This window comes from Elephas maximus, chromosome 16 (genome assembly GCF_024166365.1).
Source record: "Elephas maximus indicus isolate mEleMax1 chromosome 16, mEleMax1 primary haplotype, whole genome shotgun sequence".
NCBI classification, from domain to species: domain Eukaryota; kingdom Metazoa; phylum Chordata; class Mammalia; order Proboscidea; family Elephantidae; genus Elephas; species Elephas maximus.
Genome location: NC_064834.1, coordinates 57,177,178 through 57,191,977, shown reverse-complemented (window position 1 = coordinate 57,191,977; position 14,800 = coordinate 57,177,178).

The window sequence follows — 14,800 nt, the reverse complement described above, 5'->3', positions numbered from 1 at the left end:
TTGGCAAGCTTAGCTCAACCAATAAGTGCCCAGAGACACTCCCTTCCACCTGGAAGCCACCTGCACACAGGCACTAAGCTCTCTTGCCTCATGGGTCAGCTCCAGTGCTGTCTGGTGCTGGTCTCCTGGTTCTGCTGTGGCCGATCCTCTGCTGCTTTTTCTCACCATCTGTGCCTTCTCCAGTGTTAACAGTTCTCCTCACTTCCTTGTGAGTCTTCTATCCATTCACAGTTTCAAAACCACTTCCACATTTTAGGTACCTGTTAGAGCAGCATCCCACTCTTGTACCAAATGTCTTAGACTGGGTTCTCTAAAGCAACAAAACCAGTAAAATGTATAAATATATATATAGAGAGAGAGATTTATATCAAAGAAATGGCTCACATAATTTTAGAGGTTAGAATGTCCGAAGTCCATGGATTATGATACAGGCTTCTCCCAATTCACATAGCTACAGGGGCTGGTGAACTCAAGAATGGCAAGTCAGAAAGCAGGGCTCTGCTCATAGGCTGTGAAGTTCGAAGAACTCCAAGATCAGTAGATAAGCTGATAGCTCAAGTCCCAATAACTGGAGGTCAGATGAGCAGGGGACAGTCACAGAATCCAGAGCAAGGCAAAAACCTTGACAAGGTGAGCAGGAAGGAAGTAGGCAGCAGAGGGCAGAAAGATGAAGGTGGAGGGGGCAGTGAACCACCATAGGCCCCACCCCCACTGGTACCATTCAGCAGATTCCATCTTGGGGTTGATCACATATCAAATTTCAACAGGGAAATGATCACAACATTATTCAACTGCCAAAACACTGAGAATCATGGCCCAGCCAAGCTGACACACAATCTTAACCATTACACTAGCATAGTTCAAAGTACCATGCCAATTATAAATACTATAATCAAGTTTCAAACATCTTTTCAAACATACTTAAAGGAAAGCCTATAGACACATATTTATATGCACACGATTTATGATACTCATGTAATCAAATACATTTTATAAAAGCAAACAGTTTTTGCCCTCACCTAGTTTGCATACTTACATAGATTTTAATACCTGTCCCAAGGTTTTCAGTTTTCGGGTATACAGATTTTCAGAAAAAAGAAATAAGATAAAATTTAATTTTACTAGAGCACACATTATTTACCCTCCTTCAGAAAATAATCCATGGTCATTTAAGGTTGATAAGAACCAGTCTTTATGAAAGCAACTGTTGTCTAAAGACTTCAGAAAAGCATGTGTTTGTGTATACATATATATAAAGATATATACATAAAGAGAGAGAGATCTATGTCAAGGAAATGGTTCCTATGGTTGTAGAGGTTGGCAAGTCCTGAGTCCATGGGTCAGGCATCAGGCTAGACACTTTTTCTGACTCACTTAGCTGCAGAGCCTGATGAACCCATGATCGCTGGGTAAGCTGCTAGCGCAGGTCCCAAAAACTGGAGGTCAGCTGATGATGAGCTGGATGCAGGATCCAGAGTGACAGCCTTGTGGAACATCCATTTATATCCTGGAGGCAGACCAAGAAACCTCCCTTTCAACTGATGGGCTGCTTAGAGCAGACCTCATCATGGAGTTTCTTGCATCATAACTGCCAAATTACATCACTACACAATTGCCGAATTACATTATAACTGCCAAACTACTGAGAATCATGGCCCAGCTACATTGACACACAACCTTAACCATCTAAGTCCACCTCTTGTCAACTTGGCACTTACACACATCTCTTTAAACCATATATAATCTCTAAGTAAATATAATTATGAAGTCATACTCACATGTAACATGATACAACTACCACGCTTACAACTGAAAATGCACTAGCACCATTTACATCTTATATTTTATAAGCAAAGAAAACAAAAATATTTGATGAACACATACAAGGAAGAAATGCACATAACAATTACAGTACTCATTTTTACAACTGGTCATATGGTTGTAGCTGGTATTTAGAACTACCTTCCTCTTCCTTCTTCCCTATACCCTCAGGAAGAACCTAAGTTGGTCATGGTTCTTTGCCTGGTAGGGTGACCCAAGCCTTCATTCTTGAAGGGTCTGGGCCATTAGCAGTCATGTCAGAGTTCAGTTGCTATAGTTTTCCACTGATTTTAATCACAAGTCATGGTAATACTAAGAGATGCCCTAAGGGATCTCCTGTATTACAGACATACTGTTCTTTACATCCATTATGTAGTATCAGTCCAATTTCCTCTGGGCAATCAGGATCAATCACACCACCAAATATGGTAATTCTCTTCTTTGTTTGTTAATCCAGAGGCATGAGGAGTCCAAAGTGGCTGGGTGGTATTCTTAACTTCCAGTTCAATGGAATCAGTGATGTGTTTCCAGGTGACAGAATTCCTCCTTTTATAACTAAGATCTCTAGACCCTCAGAAAATAGGATCATTAGGACAGGAAGCAAAAATTTTGTGAGTGAATCACCAGGGGTAATGGTGAGTAGTGCCACTCCTATTTCTACCCCTTGATTCTTTGGACCTGTGAATCCTGGCTATGGGAAAAGCAGCACCATATATTGGGCACTGGTTTAGAGCATATACAGCCTCCTAAAGAACGTTGCCCCAAACTTGTAAGGCATTGCCACCTAGCTGGCACCCTAATAGTGTCTTCAGAAAGCCATTCCATTGTTCCCTCAAGCCAGCTGCTTCAGGATGATGAGGAACATGGTAAGACCAGTGAATTCCATGAGAATGTGTTCACCACAGCACATCATTTGCTGTGAAGTGAGGCCCTTGATCTGAGGTGATGCTGTGTAGTGGACCATGACAATAAATAAGGAATTCTGTAAGTCCACAGATGGTAGTTTTGGCAGAATCATTGCATGCAAGGAAGAGAAATCTGTATCCAGAGTAAGTGTCTATTCCAGTAAGAACAAAAGGCTGCACTTTCCTTGACGGAAGTGGCCCAATGTAACCTGCCACCAGGTTGCTGGCTGATTGATTCGAGGAATGGTGTCATATGACAGATTCACTGTTGGTCTCTGCTGCTAGCAGATGGGGCACTCAGCAGTGGCTGTAGCCAAGCCTGCCTTGGTGAGTAGAAGTCCATTTTGCTGAGCCCATGCATAACCTCCATCCCTGCCACCATGGGCACTTTGTTCATGAGCTCATTGGGCAATGATGGAAGAGGCTGGGGAAATAAGATGACTGGTTTCCACAGAACACGTCGTCCTATCCACTTGATTGTTAAAATTCTCCTCTGCCAAGGCCATGCTTTGACGAGCATTCACATGAGACACAAATATCTTCCCTGCTTTGGTCCATTCAGAGATGTCTATCCACATACCTCTTCCCTATATCTCCTTGTCACCAATTTCCAATCGTGTTCCTTCCAAGGCCCTGACTATCCAGCCAAACCTCTGGTCGCAGCCCAAGAATCAGTACATAATCACACATCTGGTCATTTCTTCTTCTAAGCAAAGTGAACAACCAGGTGCACTGTTCAAAGTTCAGCCCATTGGGAGGATCTCCTTTCAGGGAGGTTCCAGCAAGGACCTGCATATTGTGCAGAACCATCTGTAAACCAGGCATGAATTTTCCCTTCATCAGTCAATTGATTATAAGGAACTCCCCATTACGCCACAGATACAGACAGGGAGAGGACAAGAATATAACAGGAGTTGAGACCATGAGAATTTGGGCCACTTCCTCATGCAAATTACTTGTGCCTTCAGGTACTGCTCAGGCCTGGTCTTGTGTATACAATTTCCATTTAATGGGGGAGTGCTGCATGTCCAAATTTATGACTTCTTAGGTCAGACAACGGAAACCCTGGTGGCATAGTGGTTAAGTGCTACAGCTGCTAACCAAAGGGTCGGCAGTTTGAATTCACCAGGCGCTCCTTGGAAACTCTATGGGGCAGTTCTACTCTGTCCTATAGGGTCATTATGAGTTGGAATCTACTCAACGGCACTGGGTGTTCTTTTTGGTTAGGTCAGACAACACTTAGTTCATGAGGGGCAGTTCAGGCCGCATAGTGACTTGATTGCCCACAGTGAAACATTTCGTCTCTACTAAGGGACAGTAACATGCCAAATGGTGTTTCTTAAAAGGAGAGTAGTTACCTGCAGCAGATGGCAGGGGTCTGCTATAAAATCCTAAGAGTATGCACTGTTATTCACCAATAGGGTCCTGCCAAAGACTCCAAACACCATTTCAATCTACCACTGGCACTTCAAGCACCATTGGATCAGCTGGGTCACATGGCCCAAGTGGCAAAGCCACTTACATGGTATTCTGAACCTGTTGCAGAGCCTTCTCTTGTTCTGGGCCTCACTCAAAACTACCAGCTTTTGGGTCACTTGATAAATAGGCTGGACTAGCACACCAAAATAAGGGATATGTTGCCTCCAAAATCCAAAGAACCCCACCAGGAGTTGTGTGACCTTTTTAGTTGTAGGAGACTCCATATGCAATAACTTACCCTTCACTTTGGAAGGAATATCTTGACATGCCCCACATCACTGGACCCCTAGAAATTTCACTGAGATGGAAAGTGCCTGGATTTTCTCACCCTCTAGCATGCAAATGTTTTACCAATAAGTTTAGAGTCAATTCTTCCTTACTAAGCCCAATCAGCACTTTTTTTAAGCCCAATCAGCATAATGTCATCAGTGTAACAGACCAGTGTGACATCTTGTGGAAGGGAAAGGCGATCAAGGTCCCTGAGGACTAAATTATAACACAGAGATGGAGGGCTGTTAATTCTCTGAGGTAGGACAGTGCAGGTGTATTGCTGGCCTTGCTAGCTAAAGGCAAACTGCTTCTGCTTTCTTTCAAAACTAGAATTGAGGAAAAGGCATCGGCCCTATCAATAGCTGCATACCAGATACCAGGAGATATATTAATTTGCTTGAGCAATGAAACCACTTCTGGAACAGCAGCTACAATTGGAATTACCACCTGGTTAAGTTTATGATAATCCACTGTGATTCTCCAAGATCCATCTGTTTTTCGCACAGTCCAAATAGGCAGGTAGAATGCGGATGTCATGGGAATCACCATCTCTGCATCCTTCAAGTCCTTTGCTGGTGACAGTATCTATGCAATCCCTTCAGGAATGCAGTATTGCTTTTGGTTTACTATTTTCCTAGGTAGTGGCAGATCTAATGGCTTCCGAGTGGCTTTTCTTACCATAACAGTCCTTACTCCATTTGTCAGGAATCCAATACGGAGGTTCTGCCAGTTCCTGAGTATATGTATTCCAATTATGCATTCTGGAAATGGGGAAATCACTACTGGATGGGTTCAGGGACCCACCGAACCAACTGTGCAACAAATCTGCATAAGATTCTATTGATAACCTGATCTCCATATGCCTCCTCTCTGACTGGCGGGCCACAGTGACATTTTGAGTCTCCTGGAGTTAGTTCAGAGCCAGTAGCCAATAATCCCTGAAATGTCTGATTATTTCCTTTTCCCCAGTGAACAATCACTTTTGTAAAAGGCTATAAATCACTTAGCGGAAGGCTGGGAAAAAGATTCACGGTATAAATTTTTGGCAGTGTAGTGGAGTCCTTCTTCAAGTGGACCCAGCCTCCCCTTCATTCACGGGGTTGTGGGAATTGATTGAGGGGCTGTGACTCTATCGTGGTGATTCAAGTTAGACTGCTGTTCACTTGAACTAGAATTCTTCTGCTTGTACAGATCAAGTAAATATTTAGTAGATTTCTCATCTGTTTTACTCCTAGGGACACCATGACTAGGTAGCTAACAGCATAAGTCCTTATGAGTCAGACTATTCTGATTATTTCTTTGATTTTGTTGACCATTACAGTAACCATGCCTACCTTGTCTTTGTCAAATCAGTCCTGCCATTTGGCCGCTACAACCACAAGGTCCAATTAGCCCCATTGTAGTTAGGTGTCTTAATTCAATTAGGGAGCTCCCACTGTCAATTCTGATGTACAGAAAATAGTAATCATAGCAGTCTTCAAGGATGCTGGGGCTCCCTTCACAAATTTGTTGTAAAAGGTGTGTCTTCTGCGTACTACATGGTGGGTCTGTGGGTCTAACCTGATAAATCCACTCTAACATTCCAATTTTCCTAAGCCTTTGGATACCTTCTATAGTAGACCAAGGCAGATCTGGTACTTCAACTTGATTTAGTGTAGGCTACCCTGTAATCCACACTTCAGAACCTTTTACCCTGTAATCTACGATTCAGAACCAACCAAACCAACTATTAGATCCTTTCCTCTGACAGAATTGTAGAAAAGCATCAAATATGAGATCACCCAAAGCTTCACCTCTCACCAATACTTGATCTATTGGTGGTGATATTTTGCCACCTCATGCCATAAATTGGCAAGTACCCTCTTCACTACCCTAAGCAGTTGTCAACATCTTGAAGAATAACCAGACTTGAGAACCAATTTAGAAAACTCATTCTTACAACTTCGTTTCTCTAGAAGCACTCTTGGTACCAAATATCTTGGGCTGGGTTCTCTAAAGAAGCAAAACCAGTATATGCATATGTACATGTGTATGTATGGATATATACATATATATGTGTGTATGCATATACATATATGTATAGCGAGAAAGAGAGATTTATCTCAAGGAAATGGCTCACACACTTGTAGAGGCTGGCAAGTCCCAAGTCCGTGAGTAAGTTATCAGGCTGGAGGCTTCTCCCGTTTCATGTAGTTGCAGGGGCTGGTGAACCCAAGATCAGCAGGTCAGATGGCAGGTCACTGGCTCACAGGCTATGGAGACTGACGAATCCCAAGATCATCATGTAAGTGGCTAGCTCAAGTCCCAAGAATTGAGGCCGAGATTGTAACAAAACAGATGTAGGATCTAGAATGAGAGCCTTGCTGTAAAATCCATTTATATACTGGAGGTAGGCTGCAGCCCCAAAGAAACTCCCTTTCAACTCACTGGCTGCTCATAGCAATCTCATCATGGAGTTAATTACATCATTTCATAACTGCCAAACTACATCATAACTGCCAAACCACTGAGAATCAGTCCAGCCAAGCTGACACACAACCTTAACCATCACAGGGGCCAAAGGGTGGAATGTTATGGGCTGAACTGAGTCCCCCAAAATATGTGTTATAAATCCTAACCTCTATGCCTGTGGTTATAATCCCATTTGGGAATGGGTTGTCTTTGTTATATTAATGGAGAAAAATTAGTATAGGGTGTGCCTTGAGTCAATTTCTTACAAGACATAAAAGTAGCAGATTAAAGTAAAGACACATGTTCTAGAATTTTCACCAAGTATGTGGCTACACAATCTTTGGTTAAAGAGATTAAGCCCATGACTGATGAATCTAACCACTTAACACAGCAGAAAACCCATCAGTTTAGACTGAAGGGGATAGAGACAGGATGAAAGGAAAGAAAGATGCCTGCCTCTTGGAATTCTACAAGCAGGAAACAGCCCAAAGGAGCTATATCTCTTGTCCTCCAAGAAAAGAAAAGGACCATTCTTGGGGCAATTCCGAGATCAACAGAACTGTTGGAAGAAGGACTGCCTCGGTTTCAAAGGGTGGAACCACGGCCTCCAAGGTTTCAAAGAGACATCTTCAACTTGGTTCCAAAGTGTGGGACCCCTATTCATGAGTGCCAGGGAGCAGGGCTGCAATGCCCAAAAGGCAGAAGAATGGGGTCTGCCAAGGTCAAGGGGGTGAGGTCGCCACTCAGATGGACTAGGAGAATGTGGCTGCCCAAAGCTGAGGGAGCAGATATGCCATCCCAGTGGGCCTGAAAGATGGAGCTGAAGCCCAGGGCCGATAGGCCTCTAGCCAGAATCCAGAGAGCTTATCCAACACCCAGAATCTAGAGGACGGGGCCTTTGCCCAGATAGTCCCAAAGAACAGAGGATTATTTTCAAGCCTTGGGATCTAATGTAAATTGTTCTGCTAGATTGTGGGCTTGCTTGGTGCCCATTATCTCTTCTTTACCTCCAATTTCTCCCACTTGTAATGGAAACGTCTACCTTGTGTCTGTTTCACCATTTTACTTTGGAAATAGATAACTTGTAGTCTAGATTTCACAGGTTCACAGATGAAAAGGAATTTTGCCCCAGAATGGAATATGCCTAAAGTCTTATCCATATTTAATTTAGATGATTCAGAAGATGAGATTTTGGACTTGGAGTTGATTTAAGACTTTTGGGATGACGCGATGGGGTGAATATATTTTGCATGTAGCGAGGACATGAGTTTTGGGGAACCAAAGTGTGGAGTATCATGGATTGAATTCTGTCCCAGAAAATATGTGTGGTAAATCCTAACCTCTATGTCCGCGGTTATAATCCTGTTTGAGAATGCTGTCTTTGTTATTTCAATTAAGCAGAATTAGTGTTGGGTGTGCCTTAAGTCAATCTCTTACAGTATATAAAAGGAATAGATTAAGTAAGAAGAGATGGGGGAAGATAGATGCCAAGCCACACGGAGATCTCCAAGGAAGCAGGAAACAGAAGTTGAAGAGACATGGAAGGGCCTTCCCCCACAGCCAACAGAGAAAGCGCTCCTCTAGAGCTGGCATCCTGAATTCAGACTTCTAGCCTCCTTATCCATAAGAAAATAAATTTCTGTTTGTTAAAGCCATTCACTTATGGTATTTCTGTTACAGCAGCACTAGATAACTAAGATACCCTTTCTCCTTCATCGCCACCACCACAACCACTGGGTCACATACAAAATACCAACCCCAGACAGCAAAGAACATTTTGAAAGGTCCGTGAGTCCAATCACTCAGAATGGTATGACAAGGAAACAAAGGTCTTTGTTAGCAAGGCTCTTGAGAGGACTTGGCATTTTGACTTCTATTTTTGTGTTCAGTGATACCTTCACAGGAGTTTAATCAAAATTAAGTTTGGTGTGAGAAACAATAAAAACTCAAACACTAGATTAAGTAAGATAGAATTTTGTTTCTCACCCATATTAAAACTTAGTTGTAAGCTTCAGGGTTAGGATGGCAGCTCCTCTCGATGAAGCCCGCAGGTATCCTGGGTCCTTTTATCTTATTGCTCAATCATTCATAGTTTCCACTTCTAAGGGTATCTCATGATCCAAAAGGGCTGTTCCAGGCCCAGCCATCACATCTATGTTCCAGTCAGCAGGAATGAAAAAAAAAAAAAAAAAAAAAAAGAAGAACCACCCTCTCACTTTAAGAACAGTTCCTGAAAAGGGTACATAATGATCCTGATTACATCCAGAACTTAGTCACATGGTCACATTCTACTGAAGGGGAAGCTGGAAAATGGCTTTTCATTTGGGGCCATCTGGTACCCACTTTAAATTTGGAGATTCCATTACTAAAGAAAAATTAAAAAAAAAAAAGAAGGAGTAATTAAATATCAGGAGACAACTGGTGTCTCTGCCATAAACCAAAAAAAATCCCATTGCTGTCAAGTTGATTCTGACTAATAGTGATGCTATAGGACAGAGTAAAACTGCCCCACAGGGTTTCTAACACTGTAAATCTTTAGTGGGGCAGACTGCCACGTTTCTCCTACAGAATGGCTGGTGGGTTTGAACCACAGATCCTCTGTTAGTAACCTAGTGCTTAACCACTGTACCACCAGGATTAAGTATCATTAACTTTTACAGCACTATATACCTTACAGGGCACATACTCCTCCATTGACTTACTCCTGAGAGCACTTTTTTTGTGTGTGGTTTTTACTCCCATGGTCTATATGAAATGTGGCTATCATTCAGAAAATACTTACTGAACATGGCTGTTCCTCTGAGAGACAGGCCCTGACAACTAGATGAAGCTACCTTTCTTTGGTAAGTGTTTTCAAAGCTCCCTGTACTTCTTCTGTCATAACTCTCATCACCCTCTCCTGCTTGTATTTCTTTCATCATGTCTTTTCAGCTGGACTGTAAGATGATTCAGGGGAAAGGTTGTATTTCTCCTCCGGAAATTACCAGTGTTTAGAACAGGGCCCGGATATAGAAGCATCCTGAGTAAATAATTGTTGGATGAATGAATGAGCACTTTTGTTCATGAAGACTCTTGGCTTGGTGCTTTTAATAAAACAAGGGAATAAATGAAATAGTCTCCATCTGTGAGGAGTTTGCTATCCAATTATAGAGACGAGATATGGAAACCTAATACACTCAATAGGTCCTATCAGAGTTGAGAGAGAGACACAAAGAAATTGCCAGAAAAGAAAAAAAAAATCTCCATAGAGGTCTTTGGCTGAGATAAGAGGAATGATTTGGAAAAGGGTGTAAGCATTAAATTGGCTTATTATTTTGCAAAGGTGGTCAGGATTTTGAATCATTTCCTTACATTCTTTTAGGCCTTATATCCCTCACAACAGGCCCCTTTCTGAGCCTTGGGCAGTGGGCTGTATAAGGTTTCTAACCATTTTGATTGTGAACAGAAACATGACTACAAGAGCAGACCCATAGGAACATCAGCTTCTGGGTTATTTTAAAAGTGCCTGATTGTTTCTTGGCTTCCAGTGTCAACCCTTTACAATCCATTGCTGCCCTTTTTTTTTTTTTTTTAATCTTTATCATGTTCATTTTGGCTCATATCATCCCTCACACGAATATCTTTAGAGAGGTGATTTCCCAGACCACATCACCTTAGGAGAGAAAAGAACAGTAAACATTAAGTCCCTAGAGGTTGACTACTCTTATTTTTCATGCTCTCTCTATCTCTAACCTGTGAACTAAGTTGATCATAACGATAATAGTAGTAACACTAATAATAACTAGTAATATTTATTGAACACTTGCTAAGTGTCTTGATGATTATACAACCCAATAACCCCACCCAGTGCCATCGAGTCCATTCCGATAAAAAAAAAAAAAAATTCCGATAGGCAGGTATTATTAACCCCATTTTGCAGATGACAGAGAGATGAAATAACTTGCCTGAGGTCATGCTGCTGGTAGGTAGCAGAGCCAGGTTTCAAGCTGAGATCTGAACAATTTTGTTCCTAAAATCTCTATACTGTGCTGCCTTTCGTTGGGCAGAACGCTGCACTATTGCCTAAAGGATGCCCAAGGGCACATCCAGCCAGTGTCTTCATGGTGGAGCTGCCAGAGATTCAGCCCACCACCTCTGGGGCTGGCCCCAAACCCTGGCATATTCAGTCTCTGTTCATGCCACACGCTGGGGCTGGCCACTGACAGGGCTTGCTTCACTCCCTTCTCTGGAGGTTAACTCCTGGACCCAGAACACAACAGGCATCTCTGATGGCTCATTTGTCCTGCTCAGTATATATATATATATATGTATAAAGTCAGGTCAAATTCCTCTTTCATGTGCATCCAACCAGACACCTCCTCCCAGAGTTCAGTCAGCAGATCCAACCTGTTGTTTATCACCAAAGTTGTTATAACACCTTCAATAGCTCACCATTTCCTTGCATAATTTATTTATTCTTATATCACACAGTCTCTAAAAACAAGAAAAGAAACCTCAATGGCCTATAGAGTCAGCTGAGGAAACACAAATGGTTGTGGAACCAGTGTGTGAGGCAACAGGGAATGGTGGAGACTGTGACACAGTAGAGAGTTCCAACTCTTTCTAAGTAGGACTATTACCATATGAGAATCCAAGACTGGCTAGAAAACAAATGCTTGTTACTAGATCTTGCAGTTTTTATTTTTCAGTAAGAGCCAGAAATTTAGACATTAAAAAAAAAAATCCAGTTTTAAAATGTTGGCAATTCCCTTGTCTTTAAATTGTATTTGTTTTAAATGAAGTGTGTTTGCTTATTCATCCTAGTCTCCCAGTCATTTTCTTCAGAAGTACTCTGCCCCATTCAACCAAATACTTGCCCTCTGTTTTACTACGCTATTATGCTTAATGGGGAGCCCTGGTGGTGCAGCGGTTAAGAGCTTGGCTGCTAACCAAAACGTCGGTAGTTCGAATTCACCAGTTACTCCTTGGAAACTCTGTGGGGCAGTTCTACTCTGTCTTAAAGGGTCATTATGAGTTGGAATGGACTGGACGGCAATGGCAACAGATACACTTAAAGGAAACTCTCCTACCCCTGCCCGACTGATCATCTCTGCATGTCTAAATTTTAGCCATCCTTTGAGACCCTCTTCCATTAACCTTTCCCTGATACTCATCCAAATTTTTGTCTGCCTTCTAAATTTAAAAAAAAAAAATTTTAAAGCACGTAATATATTCTGCCGTCTATTTTGAGTTTTTACGTGCTTTTATACACTCCCAACCAGATGTGAGACCCATGAGACCAGACAGAAACACCACATCTTACTTACTATTTAATCTTCCTACATGATTAGTAAAGTTACTAGTAACTTTAAGTGTTAGTAGTAACTTTAACAAGTGTTAAAAAAAAAAAAAAGTAAGCTACTTCATTTATGTAGGCATTGATTGACACAATAGCCACAATAATGTATTGAAACATACCAAGAATCACGAAGATGGTATAGGACCAGGCAATGTTTCGTTCTGTGATACATAAGGTCGCCATTAGTTAGAGCCGACTCGATGGCAATTAACAACAACATCATAATAACAACAACAACAACAAAAAAAAACAAACCCATTGTGTCGAGTCAATTCTGACTCAGAAAGCTAACACTATTTAAGAGCTTACAATGTAGAAGATGCTATTAAAGACTTTACATAAATATTTTCTTTATTCTTCTCAATAACCCTCTGGCACAGTGACTATTATTATCCCCATATTCTCTTCATTCCAGATGAGGTAACTCAGGTACAGAGAGGTTAAGTTGTTTGCCCAAAGTTACACAGCTATTAACTGACAGAGGTAGTGCTTGAACCAAATCTGTCTGACTCCAGAGGCTGTGTTTTATTTACCACGTTAGCCTGAAGAACAACAAAACAGAAGGTTGCTGACCGTAGATGATGTGTTTTCAGGAAAGTTGAATCAAGGCCAAACAACACACATACATTATTTAATGAAAATAGCGCTCTTTAGAGAACTGACTCCACGGGAATTTTACCTCAGTTTAAAGGACAAACAAGCCAAAAGGCTGCTGCCAACAAGGATGGCATTATACTTAGTGTCCTGTACTTGTCTACTTGGCTTTCCATTCCCTCTCCTCTAACTCATACCACAGAGAAGACAGAGCCCCCCTCAATAGCCCCTAAATGCTGACCCATAAAAAGTTACTTCAAATCTCAGCTGTTATATTTATGGAGTTGTTGTAGACCACCAGGTTATTCCAAGTCATAGTGACCCTATACAATAGAGTAGTACTGCCCCATAGGGTTTCCAAAGCCGAAATATTTATGGGAGCAGATCACCAGGTGTTTTCTGCTGTGGAATAGCTGGTGGGTTCAAATCGCCAACGTTTCGTTTAGCAGCCGAGCATTTAACATTTGTATTTATGGAGAGGGAGCCCTGGTGGTACAATGGCTAAAGCACCTGGCTGCAAGCAGAAAGATCAATGATGGATTATCAAAGTGGTTGACAGTGAGTGGTCAGAGGGTTCCCTGGGGACTCTACCTATGATGTGAAAGATGATAGCATATGTGCTAGAAATTAGCAAGGCCCAGCTCTGAAATTCCTCTATCAATAAATATTTACGTAGTGTGACAATTACCGGCTGGGCATTATACTAATAAACCAAGTCTGGAAGAGTGTTGGCCTAGTACTTTATACTATGAAATGAAGAAGGAATTTAGTGTTCATTGAGTGCTAGGTGCCATGCATGGCACTTCACATGCATTAAATTTAATTCGCACAATAGCCTCATTGGGTGAGTATGTTTTTAATCTCTATTGTGCTAGTGAGGGAAATGGGGCTTTGTGTCCTTCAGGGTTTGGTCAAGAAAACTGAAGATACTCTGCGTATTCTAAGTAAGAAGGTTTTTTTCGGGGAATTAGAGGTTTGTTCAACAATTGGGATGTCTAGAGGAGGGGCATGAAGGTCAGCAAAGCTGCTAGTTGAACTGCAAAATCAGAAAATCTGTGCATAAGACCCTACCACCTGTGTTACCAGAGGAAGAGACCAAAAGGAGTTCACCTAGAAGGAGCTGTAAACCTCAGCAATCACAGGGAAGAGACCCCCAAAGATTTCCACTTTCTGAATCACACACTCGGGTGAGCCTCTAGCGCTTGCCAGGGGCTGCTCCAATTACTGCCTGCGCCACCAACGGAGACTAATTGCTTTCCTTCCCATCAGTGCTCAAATCGCACAAATACAGTGAAACCTAACTTGAAACCATATATGAAAAACCATTCTGGATAATTATCCTTCAGAATGGTTAAGTACTTGGCTGCTAATGAAAAGGTCAGTGGTTTGAACCCACTAGCAGCAATGTGGGAGAAAAGACCTGGAGATCTGCTCCCATAAAGATTACAGCCTAGGAAACCATAAGGGGCAGTTCTACTCTGTCATATAGTATCTGTTTTAGTCGAAACTGACTCGATGGCACACAGCAACAACAGCTAGAGGATGGAGTCCTTGGGTGGTATAAACAGTTAAACACTCAACAGCTGTCTTTGAAGAGGTGCTTCAAAGACAAGACTGGTGATCTGCTTCCAAAAGGTTACAGCCTTAAAAACCCTATGGAGCGCTTCTGCTCTGAACACATGGGGTTGTTATTACCCGGATCGGCTTGACAGCAACTAACAACAACAACAATCCAAAGAACACGGTCCCTAGGTGGCACAAACAGTGTGCGCTCAGGTTGACGGTTCAAACCCATCCAGCAGTAAGTCAGAAAAAAGTGTTGGCGATCTGCTTCTGTAAAGATTACAGCCAAGAAAACGCTATGGAGCAGTTCTACTCAGTAACACATGCAGTCACCATGAGTAGGAATCGACAGCAACTAACAACAACAACATCCAGAAGA